This window comes from Eptatretus burgeri, chromosome 1 (genome assembly GCF_056783735.1).
Source record: "Eptatretus burgeri isolate ZD-2024b chromosome 1, Ebu_testis_v1, whole genome shotgun sequence".
Classification (NCBI taxonomy): Eukaryota; Metazoa; Chordata; class Myxini; order Myxiniformes; family Myxinidae; genus Eptatretus; species Eptatretus burgeri.
Window position 1 is genome coordinate 96417928 of NC_140961.1, and position 8803 is coordinate 96426730.

The window sequence follows — 8803 nt, forward strand, 5'->3', positions numbered from 1 at the left end:
GGTACATCATGGGTGATGAAGGTGGTTGACAAGTTTCATCGAAATTGTGTGTGTAGTTTCGGAGAAGAAAGCAAATACCTATTTTGGGGGGAAACCCCCTGTAGACCCCCTTTGGAGCTGATTTTTTTTTAATGCCGTGAAAAAACGTTGGTACACACCGAGTGATGAAGATTGTGGTCAAGTTCCATCAAAATCGTGTGCATCATTTCAGAGAAGAAGTTGAAAGTGGTTACGGACGGACGACGCGCCATCCCACAAGCTCCCTGCAACTGCATTCCAGGTGAGCTAATAAACAGACCTGAATATATAATGCTGAGCCTTGAGAAACAAGCAATATACAAACAAATTTGATCAACTTTGATGAACAAGGCAATGATAAAACATGAAATTATTTCCAGTTATTGAGCAGATATGGTCCTGGTTTCAGTGCAGAGTTATGGGTCCTAATTAAGAGTTCAGTTGCTATTTTTTTTAAGTTTAGGTAACATGCGCACCATTCTACACCTGCAATAACCTTTATTTTGCACTTTTCATTTTACTAGCTTTTCTCAGAGCAAAATTGCATGATTCAGTTTACTCCTTGAAAAGCCTTACAAGCAGGAACATTCAAATTTAAATCAATTATCTGTTTAAGCCATTGTTTCTGCAGTGCAACATCCTCACAATTGTAGTTCAGTTTTTATTAAATGATGATGAGTTAATGAGAGGAATGAGATAAAATCAATTTATGCATCATGACATTTTCTAGAACGATATGCGAAGGCAGAGACCACTGATGACGTCCTGCAAGTTTAGCCACACTCTCTTCAAATAAAGGAATCTGTTGGAGTAAATCAGAAGAATGGACGAAGGTGTGTTTTTTTTGACATCGAGAGACATTCGATCGAGAGTCATTGAATATCTCCAATCATTCCCTGAATGAAACACAATCAGGTGAAACGTACCTGTTGACATAAAAAGCCGTTGTTTAAAGCCTTTTTAATTAACACAATTTTCTCCACATCCCCACACAGATGGATGTGGAATTGTCTCTGAATCAACCTTTGTTGAAGAACTACGTGGTATTTCGGTTCCTCCACAAGCCTCGACATCATGGGTGATGCAATATAAGCAATATAAAAGATTTGGCAGATCAAAATTGTGTGCTGGTTACCAAATTTTTGAAAGGTACATTCCAATCGTTCAAATATAATCGACATATAGTCACACGGCTGGACAGATGTGCTGGTCTTTGTCCATTTTGAAATTTCCACTCTTTCATGAAAATCCTGAAAACTATTTTACATACATCATTTGAGACTTACAGATTTCACCCTACAATCTAAAAATAACAGTTTAAATGCGCACCATCAAGTGGAAATGAATCACGGAAAATGCACTCACAAAAAGAGTCTTTTGCGTTCATACGTCATTTCGAAATTCCCTTTATGCTCACTTATGTTATGAATGAATATTTGTTCATCACATCTTCTTCTGCATTTGTCCCACTCCTCATGATTATTTCTCCATGAATTCCTCCATCCCTCTCCCGAAGCACTCTCGTACCTGCGAGTTCAGGATGAACTTGCAGAGTACCTGCCCTACAGGTGAGTTTTTTTTTTGGCAACATGTTCTTCTGGCACTTACCTTTATTTGGGTGGTGTAGAGACAACTGACAGCTGTGTGTAGGCCAAAAAACCAAACCCCATGAAGATATTTGCATGAAGCCAAAACATACACACGACATATAATTCAAAACACATCACTCCACTGGAAAACATGGGGGACAGGAATACTGTTCTGTAAATGGTGGAGTCTTCAGGGTCTTTTGGGTGTTTTAGGTCTTTGGGGTCCTCAGGGTCTTGGGGTCTTGGTGGGCCTTTTAGGTATTTTGGGTACTCAGAGTCTTAGAGGGTCTTCATAGGTCTAAGGGGTCTCAGTAGTCGAAATGGTCGAAAGGTACATTCCAATAGTTCATACATAATAGACATATAATCACACGGCTGGATAGATCGACGGACGGAAGGAAGGAAGGACGGACGCAAGCAAAGACCAAGCTCTTTTTTATATACAGATAGATGAGATATTTATTGTTCCACAAGTTGTTGTGATGTTTAGGTTGCAGTCATCATGTTGTCCTCTCTCCATTTCAGTTCAAGAAGCCTCCTGAAGGCTGCAGTAAAACCAATGAAGCCTTTGTTGCTTCTGTGTGAAGTGGGCCCATCGCCGTTAAAAATAAAACACACAGGAAATGGCACTCTGTGCTGAGGTGCGGCGGTGATGGCTAATTGTTCACCCTCAGCCAGGAAAAGGTCCCGGGGGGTGAAATTACATGGAATATCGTATTCTGGGTTTTCAATTGCATTGTCATATTTTGTTTTTCGTCTCCTAAAAACAAAATATGACATATGTGAAGGGTGGTGTTCATCTTGGATGTACATTGGAATTCTGCATTGTTTCAACACCAGATGAACATTGTTTCAACACTGAGGTTACCTTTACCAATGTACAACATGATAAAGATAAAAAAATAATTGCAGTTATAAGGTATTGTAGTGGAAATGGCTTCAAGTAGTTAAGATTATTCTATAGCTTAAAAAGTTATTCCCTTTGTATACAAAGGGAATAACTATTTCTCTCTTCAAAGCATGTTGTGAGTCACTGCAAATGCTATCTGAAACATCCAGTGATCCAGCTCACGTGCCAGAAAATGAATGTAAGGTGAATATTTATTGTGGTAGCTAGGAAAGTGATCTCTTCTCAGAATTTTTTGCCAATTTATATTTTGAGATGGTTATCTCTATCGAGGGCAGCCTGTGGCTGCTGGTTGCATCATCGGTTGGGACGCGGCGATGCCGCTGTTGCAGTGCCCATTTTACGAATACACTGGTACTCATTTTGCCGACCTCGGAAGGATGACAAGCTGAGTCAACCTCCTGGTGTATTTTAATTCAGCGGCCAACGGGGCTTGAACTCAGGACCCTCAGATCCCAAGCCGCCACCCTAACCACGAAGCCAACACCACGCTTAGAGATGGTTATAACCTCAACTGAAGAGCTGGTACACTGAATGGATCAGAACGCAACATAATAAAAGCAGCAGTAGAGGGAGTGGGGAAACATCAACTGCAGGGTTGAAGGACAAAGTGCAGGGAGACTTGGACAAATAATGAGCATGGGTAGGAATGAGGAGTCGGGGATGACATATGGGATGGACAAGATGGATGCAGAATTAAACTCTCAGGAATGGAGAAACTCGACAATTGGATGAAGGTGGGCTTGGGAGAGAGGTTATGGGGTGGAACAGAGGTACAAAATATCATGGTTTTGGTTGGGGATGATCTAACATGGTGGTCAATAGTTTGAATACTGATGGAAGAATGAGATTGAAGAGAATGTGGAAGTTGGTTCCACAGACAGGGTAAAAGTGGAAAAAATGAGTGGAAATGAGCAACGATTCTGGATTTTGGGAGTTTCACCAGAAGGGGGTTGATGGAGGACTGCATGAGCCCTGTGGAAACCTGTTGTAAGTATAAACGAATACGTCCGTAGTTAAGGGGATCGGTTTTTGGACCATTTTTATGCTTGACAGTGATATTGACCGATTTCCAAGCATATCGGAGATGACAGATGACTTCGGGCAAACGATAGGGTGAAAAAAGCATAGAGAGGATGGGCAAGAGCAGCAGAGTCGGTTTCAAAGATAGTTGAGCTGATACCGTCTGGTCCAGTTGCAGAATCAAAGTCGAGGGTTGCTAGAAACTTCTCCATCTTCGCAGATGCAAAATACACCGAGTCTAGGAGCAGTTGGGTGTGACTGGGTTGGGTGGGTACAGAAAGCGAGGGGTTGGGGACACAAGATTTGGAAGCAAACACAGTATTCAGGCATGGAACATTCTCATAATTGGAGTAGGCTGTGGTGCCATTTGAAGAAGGGTAGGATAACTGAAGACATGATGGGATGGATCTGTGCATAAGAGAGAGCAGATTTTTGTGGAAGAATTCCCAGGGTGAATTAATAAAACTCCTTCATACATGTATTATCGCATCAGTAAGGTAATTTAATTGTGAAAAAGGAATTTGTATCGATATTTGTGGAGAATGTTTGTATCTCCCTAATATTTGTATCTAAAGCCGCTTCTCCCTCAAACTACTTTTTAATGCTCTATCCTTTGTAAACTGTCGTATATGTGCTTTATCGGGAAATCCAGCCTTGCAACACCGAGAGGGTGCTAATTTTGGCGTGATTGTGCAAGTCTCGAACATTCGGAAAGTGTTGAGAGGCTCAGGGGAGGGATTTCCCTGAGATTTATGGCCAAACCACTAATCGGTGTCATATGGGACATACATGGCAAGGCCATGTCAGAGGGCAGGGCATCCTGTTGCCTATATAAGGCATGGGACGACACGGTGAGGGTTCCTTGTCCTTGTCCCAGTCCAGTTGTCCTAGTCTCAGTTCGGTTGTCCCAGTCCCACTCCGGTTGCCTCGCATGAGTTGCGTGAGAGGTCATGTGTGGATCCGGTGAGAATCAAGCCCAGTACATGTGGCAAAGATAGCCAAGTTTCTGGGCTGGCACAATTGTTTCGTTTCCATCTCTCGTCTGCACGAGAATGGGTGTGCGATGAACCCGCCTGACCGGGCTGTGGAACCATCGGCTCCGAAAAGAACCACACAGTGCCACATGGGCGGTAACTGAAATTTCTGTCTTGGCCTTTTCCTGGTCCATCTACTTTGGTGTGCTTGAGGGTCCATTCAGGATTGCTTTAGGATTAGTTTACTTAAGCCTCTTCCATCCGTACAATACCCAGGGGCATATTTCCGAATGTTGAATAAGTTTGTCTATAAAATGTTTCCATGTTCTTTGTTCACACTTCCCCCTTTTCTCAATGACACAAATGAATGAGTTTCGTTTGAGTTTTTATAGTAAGCATGATCGTAAAAACCGTACGGTATATAAATATCACTCTGAGGGACAGATTTGGTGGTATGATTAGCATTTTAGACAAAACCCCTCCCTCATAGAGCATGACGAACCGTTCTAGGTCGCCATTTTTTATGGCTCGGTGGGTTTTACCGCCACAACAATTATTTGTATTCTGATGTTCTGCTCGAAGGCAGGTCCAGCACTGCTGAAGCAGCTTCTTGGCAAGGGTTATGCTGGGTGGTTTGCCGTTGCCTTCCTAGCAGTAATTAGGGCGGGAATTTGGAGTTTGGCCAAGAAGCTGGTGATAGTTCATCTACTCTTCACGAAAGATACCGTGGGGTCTTTAATGTCCAACTAATGTCGGCAAATTGGACTCCGGTTTAACGTCCATCCAAGGGACAGCACACATGTTTATGAATTAAACTGCCTGCGAAACACCAGGATAACAGTTTATAGCTGGGTCTGGATTCAAACCCAGGTGAGACGGCTTAAAGGCGAATGTGCATAACTCAAGGCTATCCTGTCAGCCCAGTTATAATGTGTTAAACGAATTGTTTCGCTTCATTATTACCTCAGCCACTGAAGCTGAATGGAGGTTGTTTTTACCCCTATCTGTGTATGTGAGCAGGATATCTCAAAAATGCTATGGATGGATTCAGATGAAATTTGGTGGACAGATTGGATGCGTGACAAGGACGAACGGATTATATTTGGTGAAGATCCATCTGTCTGTCTGTCTGTTTGTCAGTCTGTGTTTGTTACTTGTCAATTGTTTTTGACAAGTATGTTGATCACTTCCATTTGTTTGTCTGTCCGCTCACCTTTAATTGTCAAGAATGTTTATTGTGAGACAACCACTCAACAGACACTCGCTGACGCTCGTCGCTCACTCACATTTGCTCCCTGTCGAGCTTTATCTCAAAATCAACATTCTTATCCTACTTGTGTGTTTATGAGTGAGAGAGACACCCACCATAGTCTAACCTCTTGTGTGCAGCATTCTCAACCTAATCTCAACATCTTCGCATTAATTCAATTTTCACTTTTATCTCTTGAGAAATGTCTTGCCAAAACATGGCTGGTTTCCCAGACTTCCTCTCCATTCTTCTCTTTCCTGTATTTCAACCCCACCCATTATTATACAAATTTTCCCTAAAATACCCCTTTTAATTCATCAAAAGCTGAGAGGATTTAGAGTTCCACAGGATCTGTGCTCTTGATACAGGCAGATGAGCGACAACTTGTTTTACTCAAGCTTTCAGTTACCTTCTGATGTGGAGGACAAGGATTTCATTTCACAACATTGGTAAGTTTCAGACAGAATTTTTAAAAACACCATTAAACCGTTAATGAAAGCCTTGTAAATGATTAATTATTTAGCTTTCTTTTCATTACAGCATTTCAAACTCACTGATGGAAGAGGTGAATTGTGAAGCCAATGAACTTCACAAGCAGTCGGAAACTCTTAATGAAGTCTTTAGCGAAGTTCAGTTCATTCATCAGAATTTTCGCAAACATTTGAATAATTGGTTCAATGACTGGAAGCTCCGAGATGGAAGCCTCACATTATTTAACTAACAAATTCACATATTTCAACGTTGTCTGAAGAATTATGTCAAAGGTATTTTAATTTTAAACAATTAAACACTCTGGTGTTAAATGGGATGTGAATGCAAGAGGTGTTCCAGTGTCTGTGTGTCCGTTTTCTTGAACCTGTGCGTCTGTTCTCTTCCAGCATCAAACATGACGTGTCGCCTCTTGTGCCAATCATCCAACAGAAACTACCCAAGGTAATTAATTGGTCATCTCTCTCACCGATACCAATTAATATATGTTAAATTTGTTCTGGAGATGGTGCTGATGAAGGATGCTGGAGATGACTAACATTCTCTTCTCAATACATTTATATGTATGATGTATGGGTCAGAGTAAGGATTTATCGACAATTGAGACCGATTACAATATCAATGCCTGTGTGTATTTTGATAGGAGAGAAGCACTCAGATGGTTCAAGACCACTTACTCTTTCACTCAAACCAATATTATATAATAAAATCTGCTGCAGATATTTTAATGTATAATATAAGGTATGTTTTAATAAGCACGAATTACATTTGTTTTGTTTCTAATTATTGAATTCTTAATTATAAAAGAAGGACAAAGGAGGAAAAAAAAAAAAGGAAAGTGCACTCCCCACCCCTGTCACCCCCTCCCCATGTATGTGTGGGGGAGGGTGGAGGGTGGAGGGAGGGGGTGAGACAAGGATGAGGGGTGCACAGGGGGAGAGGGTTGATGTGGTGTGTGTGTGTGTGTGTGATGTGGCATGTGGCATGTGGTGCATGGCATGCAGGCAGAGACAAAGGGGGTAGACTGAATTCTTTCAATTATTTATTTTTAAATTTTTTTTATCATCTTTGTCTTTTGTAATTCCTGTGAATAAAATGAACCTAAAATCTCTTCTCCCTTTAAATCATACAATTTGTAAGTCCAAGGAACTCTGTCTGAAACATCAACAATTTAAAAATTAATTACTCCATCTCTTTGTATCACCTTTCTCAAAGTGTGATTTCCACTGATATATTCTTACGATATCCTCAACCTTAAACTTTGGCTTTCTCAGATTTATCTCCTTTTCATATTCTAATTCAGTAAATAATTCTGCTGGTTTTTCTTTTGTCGAGAAAGAACTGTATTATTGTAATTATCTACAATGTCCTTAATTAAAGATACCCAATGAGAATGACTGAGTTGAGTGAATTTTTTTATATAGTCTCTCTCAAAGTGCAATTGAAACGCTCAATAACAACTGCCTTTCCTTCATTAAAAGTGCTGTATCATGTAATACCATTATCTTTTACAAAATTCATAAATATTTTGTGATAGAACTCTGTTCCTTCATCAGTCCATAATTTCATTAGTTTTCTTATACTTTTACTAAATATCCCATTGAAGACGAACATGAGAGTATTACCTCTTTTGGTATTAAAAGTAACAACCCACGCATATCTACTCCTCAACTCAATAATGGTTGAATTGTATTTGTTTTCTTTATCATTTTTTAGTTCAATTAAGTCAGCAGACCATATGAAATAATCCTCTTCTTCTTCTTCTTTCGGCTGCTCCTGTTAGGGGTCGCCACAGTGGATCATCCGTTATGATCCGCACAATGATTTGGCACAAGTTTTACGCCGGATGCCCTTCCTGACGCAACCCTGGTCGCCTCTTACGACCATATGAAATAAACCCCTTTGGAATAAACCTTCCTTCTTTTAAACTTTGTGATTATTGGCTTACGTCATTCATGACATTAGAGTTTAATCGGTTTTTTTGTTTACCAAACTGCAATTTAAATTTAGTGCTGATCATCTTCACAATAAACCAATCAACTTTTTCTCTCTACATTGGATTTCATATCAGACAAATTATACATTTCTCTCTGGGCTTCGTGTTTTTCATCCAATGTCGTGCTATTCCCATAATCAATATCATGGTTCACACACACTTCATCAACCCTATTTTTTGGTTTGGACCAGGGTTTAGGATTGTCAGCTTCATCTAATCTTTTGTCCAAGTTTGTTCCTGGACCACAAAAAGAATATCCTGGAAGGTGTAATTCCCCCCAGAATTCCAGTTTTTGTAAACTTGCTTTCTGATGAAAACTTTGGTATAATTCCTGCATGTTTATGAATGAATTTACTCTTTTTAGTGCACACACCAAACATATCCCCTTTTGTATAGTTCTATTATTTTTACTTTTCACGTATGAGATATTTTTAGTCGAAGTTTTCTTTTTACACTTGAGACAAGAAATTACCATCATTGTATTTATTTATTTATGAGAAAAATTCTGACAGTGTGTGACAATTCTCACTCATGGCCGAAACCCTGCCCAGAAAGGGC

The 8803-nt window shown here is 40.2% G+C and overlaps 1 long non-coding RNA gene across 2 annotated transcripts; it reads left to right on the forward strand.

The window, feature by feature from the left end:
* The first annotated feature begins 208 nt into the window (after positions 1 to 208).
* On the forward strand, positions 209 to 8561 carry LOC147034998 (uncharacterized). 2 transcript variants are annotated; one of them, XR_015060995.1, is made up of 4 exons: positions 209 to 280; positions 749 to 6524; positions 6639 to 6693; positions 6893 to 8561. It is a non-coding gene; the product is annotated as an uncharacterized LOC147034998 (long non-coding RNA). The 2 variants fall into 2 exon arrangements; XR_015060994.1 differs by having other exon boundaries at positions 749 to 6693.
* Positions 8562 to 8803: the final 242 nt, after the last annotated feature.